Here is a 7310-nt window from a genome sequence, read left to right on the forward strand (position 1 = left end):
AGGACAATCACAATGGATGATTCAAAATGAACTCGTAAAACATTACACAACCTGAGGAAGCATAGAAGACATTATGCTGAGTGAAATGTCAGTCACAAAAGGACAAATAATGTATGACACTGCTGTTATAAAATAGTACTGACATGTGAGGCTGGGAGGAGAATAAGAAAAATGTGCATATATATTGCATTGGAACAGATGAGAGAAAAAGATATTTAAAAGGTATGTATGATTAAGCGTTATATGAGGACAACAATCCAGAATAAGAGGTGCATTGCAAAGTCAACTGGGGGACGGGAAAAGGGTAAAGAGGGACAAATTAATTGCAATTAATGTAACAATTAATTAATAATAAAAAACAAAGTTTAAAGGCATTACAGTTGAAGCCAAAAATAGAGAGGTAAATATAGTAGGAATATCATTGATGTCTAATGGAATGAATCCTAGGAACTACGTGGTAGACTCACAAATTCTGGAGACTTTTAAAAAATAGCAGAATCTATGCCAATTTGATTTTAAAGAATACAGAATAACAGAAAGCTTTAAATTCCCCAAACTCTACTGGCAGAATAAAGGATTATGAAGTTGCTTGCCTATTTTTTTTTTTTTTTGTGGTGGGGTGGTGGTGGTGGTGGTGGTGGTGGTGGTGGAGTTGCTTGCCTATTAAAGGACGTTGTGTCACAGAAAATATTGTCCACTAATACTGAGACTATCTGATTATAGAACCACACTTTTAGTACAGTCGTAAAGAAAATTATCTACATTAATTACTCAAGGAAAATAACAACATTTCTCTAATGTTTTTAAACCAAATTATACCTTTAAAAATATTTTTATGGTGAGCTCTGTGGTCTAGTGGCAAGAAGCTGCACTGTAATCCCAGAGGTGAGCAGTTCAAATCCACCAGATGCTCTGCTGGAGAAGGAGGGACAATCTCCTCCTGTACCTGCCAGAGCCGAATAGATGGTACACACACACACACACACACACACACACACACACACACACACAAAATTTTTAAAGTGTTTTTACGAGGAAAGCATTGATAAAGTAACCGCAAAGTCTGTGCTGCAGGACACAAATTCGGCCTGGGCTAGTGAACCTGAGAGCTCATGCTAAGAGTGACCTACAGGAGAGAAAACAGAAGGCAAAATGAAACAGAAGATATTTGCTGGAATCAAGGATGATGGATCCTTCTTTCAGTTGGCATTCAGCTTTGTACTTCAAACGAGTGCCATAAAACATACTATACTCATCATACAGGCTTTAAGACTTTGCAAGAATTATCCAATGATATGCTTTTACTTCAAGTTAGAACTGGAAGGAAACTTTCTGGGAAGAATATAATTTGTTTCTGGCATGCAAAAATTTATATTGACAGATCTGAGGATTTGCAGAAGCCATGTGTTGTCACCTATTAAATATATACAAAAAACTAGCTAAGAAAAATTTGCATGTAATTGACTTAGATGATGCCACTTTCCTGCGTGCAAAATTTGGAAGACAACTGGCACCTGGTTGGATTTTCTGTCCAAAATGTACACAGATATCAATGAAAGTGTGGAGGTCCATTCTGAAGACTGCCAGAGGAGAAAAACCTATTTCAGATGGATGAACTGCTAAAGCTTTAAGGTCATTACAATTTGCAAACCCAGGAAAACAAACAGAACTTGCTCCAGACACTGCTAAAAGAGAAAAAAGAAGGCTTACTAAAAAGATATCAACTGGCTCATACAGACAAGTGATAAGTGATAAGACACTATAAACTTGAATACCAAGTAACAGATTTGGCAAACACAGCAAAGTGCTTTTAACATAATTTTACCATAAGTTATTCGGTTTAAATTTAAGTGAGTAATCAGCTTTAAGCTTATTTGGATCAGTATAAACAAGTAGAGTATAAAGTACAGGCAGTCTTTGAGTTTCAGAAATATGTACAAACTGATTATGTACAAACTTTAGTTGTTATCACAGTTAAAATTATACCAGTTTTCTAACAACGGTGCTTAAACTTCAGTTACAGTGGTATATTAACTGAGCAATTGCATAAAGTACAGACTTCACTACTAAACTTCAGTCCCTAGGTCACTGTGTTAATAACAGGTGCCCATCATGAGCAGTGACAGGTCATACCGTATTGAGAAGTGGTTAATTATGGTCACTACACATTAGCTATTCAGTTCACACACAGCAAAGCATGTAGCTGTGCTGTTTCCTTGTCATTACTGTGATGTTTTAAAAAAATGAACAACAAAAAATTGGCCAATAAAGATTAAAATACAGCAAAGAAATGAAAAGGGGAAGTGAAATTTGAATAAAGCAAATAGTTATAGAAGAAATAGTGGATTAAAGGACTGCTGACACTGCTGCTGCTCTACAAACTCTAAACATGCAGCCAGGGCATCTCAGTGAAGACCATAATGTAAATTAGGAAAATAGTAGTGATGAAAATGATCAGAGCAAGTGATGCTGGGGAGCTGTGGGCATGCCAACGCATTCAAGGGACTCTTGAAGATATTTCACAACTCTGAAAGTACAAAGATCTAGACTCAAAAAGAGTCTGAACATTTGCAAACATACACAAGATACTAATTTAGGACCATAAGTTATTAAACTAAAAGAATGCAAGCACTTTAATGGTACTTCTCCTCCCCCCGCCCCCACATTCATGATTCTCTTATTATTATTTTTTTTAACAATGAAATTAATGGTCTAAAGTTAGCAACACCATTCTACTAATTACTTTGTTGGCTACCACCCTCATTTACTGTATATTTTCTAATAACCAACAGTAAAAATATTTAATATATGACAAAAATATGTAAAAGGCAATCCTAATTTTCCGTACTAATGAAATTACTTTACATGGTCTTTTTGTAGTCCTAAGCTACTGTGCAAAACAAAAACTGATAAAGAGAACATTTCCTGCAGTCAGAAAAGACATTTTGATACAACTGAGTAGTTGAATATGAACCTATTTTATAAATAACCTACAGATATGTCTGCTGATATATATAATTTCTTTTTATTCTTATTTTTTAAAATGAAAAATAAATGTATTGATATTTTTAAAAAGTGTTTTTACATTCAATAACTAATCCACATAATCTATGTTATACTCTACCAGTAGACATAGATGGATTCCACACATTTTACTTAAAAAATTTTTAAGACCTAAGAAGTAGACACATGCATGTGAACACACACAATTTGTGACATTAAATCTGTCATAGCTGAAATGATAAGGAGATTTGTTTAAAAATTTATTATTGAAATTGATAATATAATTGATTGATAATATGATTGAAGAGCAATAATTATCAGGGAAATTAACTCCTATCTTATATATGTTTCAAATACAAATTTGGAGAAAGTTGATAAAGGACACCAAATAAACTTTTCAACCTATAAGCAGAAGAGATCATTCATGAAGCTAGGCTTTATGAAGAGTAATGTAACATCAGGATTGGAGGAAATTTTCATCAACAACCTACATTATGCAGGTGACACAACCTAATGTGCTGAAACTCAGAGAACTGGAAGCACTTGCTGAAGAAGGTCAAGGACTGCAGCCTTCAATATGGTTTGAAGCTCAGCATCAAGAAGACAAAATTTCTCACCACTGGACCAGTTGGCAGCACTATAATACTTGGTGAAGAGGCTGAGGAGTAGGAGGAGGAAGATCGATACTTTTTAGTTGTGGTAATGGAGAAGAGTCTTGAACATATCAAGGACTGGTCTTGGGGAGGGTAAAACCAAGTTTTCTCCACGGAGGATGGATTTTGAAGCTCCACCTCACATATTTTGGGCATTTGGTCAGTAAGGACCAATCCTTGGAGAAGGACATTAATGGGATCCAGCCCCATTAGATCGAACAGTTCTGCCGAGAGAAGGGACGAGGATTAAATGAAGATGCAGAGAGACTACCGCTGATGGCAAATAGTGATTTTATTTTTCAGACAAAGGCCTTCATAGGTTTTAGAAGCACATCTGCTGTAACAATTGCATTATCTCTTTCCATCTGACATGTTGACTATCAGGTCAAACATTAACTCTCACAGACCTCAGCACAATGCAAAGATGTTTTCCGGAATACCTTATGGTGTGTTCTGAAGAACAAAGAATCTCGGTAGATTAAGAACATTACGTTTTTTAAAGTCTGAAACCTTTGGTCATTCTTATTCATTAACATCCTACTTCCTTGAGTTGTTTATTGCGAAGCAGATGTTCTAGCCAAGATGGAATTAGTCTTGCTGGTTTCACAGTACAGGGCTAATCTTTTTTTCCCCCTATAATTATATTTTATTAATTTTCATAAACATTTAAAGAGATTTTGGGTTTCCATTCATTCATTGTTGCATTATTCTCTCTACCCTCGTCCCAGTTTGTTCTTGTCCAAATGCCACAGTGCTTGTCAAAGCCAGTTCCGATTAATCTTCTTTGTCATTGTGTCCTTTGCCATTCCCTATCACTCCTCCCTGAGAGAGACTTCACCCTGAGTCATAAGGAAAAGGGGATGGCGTATTCTCTTAGCTACTACCTGCTGAAAAGGGACGCTGTGGGTTTCAGGGCGAAGATCTTCTCTCACTACTCTAAAGGGCCCCTTTGGCAGTAGGAAACACATAGACTATTATGGAGATTGATTTTGGAATTTAGATGCACTCTTATTGATTGTGCTTGGCCGTACATGTTCATATCCTTGAAGATGTATCATGGGGGTGTTGCAACCTAGAAGACACAAATTTGACTAACAAGTTATAAGTACATGAGTCAAAAATTATGGAAAAGTAAAAGAAAAGATTCTTTCATTGTTTTACAAACCCTCCCCCAGGTCCCCTCCACCATGTAGCCCTCGCTCTAGACTCCTGTGATGACAGAAATACCTAGTTATATATCTCTTTTAAACAGTTTTCTCCCTCCTCTGTTTCAGTGCAGTATACATTATTGAACCCATCTTACTCAGTCTCTCCCCAACCCCAAGGACAGTCCCATTCTACAACAGTGGTATCATGTAGTTAGTCAGGCTCCTGAGAGTTCCCCCTTCCAAAATATTAAAATATGGGATGTTTCCTGTCTTAGGTGGATGAGAGAACTCAAATTCAAATTGCCCATCATAGAGATGGGCATAAATCAGCAATTTATGCTACTCCTTGTCTTAGGATCGATCATGAGCGAGTCTCTTTCCTTACCCTTCATTGGCTACACATCCTGCATTTGCCTGGGGAGGGCCTTAAGTTGAATTCCATGTATTTTACCCAGCAATTCTATATATTGCTTGGCTAATATATGACCAACAGAAGGGAGGATCACTAGGATACTTATGATAACAATACAAAAAGCAACAATCATAAAAAGCAGATTTCTAAATAAAGTTACTGAAGGAAACCAGTTTTTTAGATTTTTAAATATTAGACTCGATTGTTCTGCGGGAGAAATATTTATATCTGGTGTATTTTGCATTTCTATAATTCTTTGGTGCAAATCATACAAATCAAGAGAATCATTATTTGACATCCAAATTCCTTTTAAGTGGGATACTATTTTTATCCAATCATTGTCTGAGCTATTATATTTTAATTTTGTAACACAAATAGAATCATAGGCCGCATGGCATCATAACTTTTCTTTCACTCTAATTTGTTGTACCATATTGCCTAATACATTTACCGTATCATACAAAGCATTTAACTTTTGCTTCATAACTTCATCCACATTTTCTTGCTCTACCCAATTTTTTGTAACATTATGCATTAACTCATTTACAAAATTAGCCGTTTGAACTTCTTGAGTCAATGCTACAGCAGAAGCAGAAACAGCAGTGAGCATAGAAATAAGGGAAACAATTCCTACAATAACAAGACCTACAGATCTTTTAGCTCTTAATGACAATTTATATAACTCTTTTAAAATTTGCAGACTTTTATCGTCATACCAAATATCATTTAACTTTGCCGGTGTCATAACAAAAGAAGGAGTTTTTAGAATAACAACTGAATCATCTTTGGCAATAGAGCTAATACAGTTAGAGATTTTACAACGAGAACAACTTATGTTATATTTTGGATAATCACCAGTGATCATTATATTATTACCAATTAATAAGACATATGGTTCAGGTACACAAGACATGACTTTGGCATTGGTGACATTATCTCCTTTACATTTATCCTTTGGGATACAGGAAATATTTATCGATCCCATACTTGCAACTAGTTTCCATAATTCAGTTTGAAAATTCTTCATATCAATAGTCCACATTCCTCCCACGAGTCCTTTCATAGGAAGTCCAGAACTATATGTATGAAGAGGAGACCAGTCTAATAACATAAGGTAGTCCAAGAGAGGCAGCATTCCAACCATTGGTCCTTTAAAAATTACACTACTGGTACTAGTGTTAGACAAGAGAATGGCCATAGCGCTGTTTTGATGACATTTTCTCCAAAGTGGTTGTCAGACGTCAGCAAGACCTTTCTCAAAACATGAGGGATAGTTGGCATCTGCTGGAAAAATGGTGTTTATTCTACCAGCACGGTATCTGGAAGCTCTTTGGTCAAAAGCCAAATAGTTCAATTGTACAGTCCACGATGGATTTCCACTGTCTAACTCTGAAGATACTCTGCATTCTATTAACAAATAAGCATCCATTTTTTGTGTACTTTTTATAAAACAAATAGGATATCCTAAAATATACTCAGAGTAGTTGAATGGTTTTTCTTCCCATTTTATATGACTATTAGAGGGATAACAGGATAAAAAGAAAATTCAAGGATTGGGATACATACTTAACAATGATGTATCTCATAAAGGGCTCAGATGTAAAATTTATAGAATACTCCAGCACCTCAAAAACAAAAAGGTAAACAATCCAATTGCAAAATGGGTACAGGATATGAATAGACACTTCACCAAAGACATTCAGATTGCAAATACACCTATGAAGAAATGTTCACAATCCCTACCTATCAGAAATATGCAAATCAGAACAATAAAGAGATATCATCTCAGTCCAGCAACAATAGCAAAGCTCAACAGGAGAGAGAACAGCAAATGCTGGTGAGGTTGTGGAGAGATTAGAACTCTTATCCACTGCTGGTTTGAATGTAAAATGGAACAACCACTACAGATGTTTGTCTGGCTCTTTCTTATAAAGTTGGAAATAGAAATACTATGTCACCCAGCAACTCCACTACTGTGAATATACCTATGACCCAAACAGATGTATACTCACCGATGTTTATTGCTGTGTTATTCACAATAGCAAAGAGGTGGAAGCAACTCAAGTGCCCATCAACAAATGAATCGAGGGGAAA

The 7310-nt window shown here is 35.9% G+C and overlaps 1 pseudogene; it reads left to right on the forward strand.

Moving 5' to 3' along the window:
- Positions 1–1183: 1183 nt before the first annotated feature.
- LOC102844612 lies at positions 1184–1765 on the forward strand (annotated as a pseudogene).
- The last annotated feature ends 5545 nt before the right edge of the window (positions 1766–7310 follow it).

This window comes from Elephantulus edwardii, unplaced genomic scaffold, assembly GCF_000299155.1.
Source record: "Elephantulus edwardii isolate Elephantulus edwardi_28Jun2011 unplaced genomic scaffold, EleEdw1.0 scaffold00058, whole genome shotgun sequence".
NCBI classification, from domain to species: domain Eukaryota; kingdom Metazoa; phylum Chordata; class Mammalia; order Macroscelidea; family Macroscelididae; genus Elephantulus; species Elephantulus edwardii.